We start from the raw sequence: 216 nt of genomic DNA, 5'->3' as shown, positions 1-216 counted from the left end.
AAAGACACTTGCTCAATACTTCTCTCTCATCGTATCTATCTGTCCATCATCTTATCAATTTCACTTCTATTTACATGCAAGTCTGCCCTCGAACACGAGCCTCTCTCTCATTTGCAAATGTTGTCTTTCTTGCTTTCCTTCACGCACAAAATAATCGTATGAGTATTGGCTTAATATTAAAGTTATTTTACACTGTATTTTGCTTTGATTTGTTAG

Source organism: Penaeus monodon, chromosome 29, assembly GCF_015228065.2.
Source record: "Penaeus monodon isolate SGIC_2016 chromosome 29, NSTDA_Pmon_1, whole genome shotgun sequence".
NCBI classification, from domain to species: domain Eukaryota; kingdom Metazoa; phylum Arthropoda; class Malacostraca; order Decapoda; family Penaeidae; genus Penaeus; species Penaeus monodon.
Note: the sequence above shows the minus strand (reverse complement) of the source record.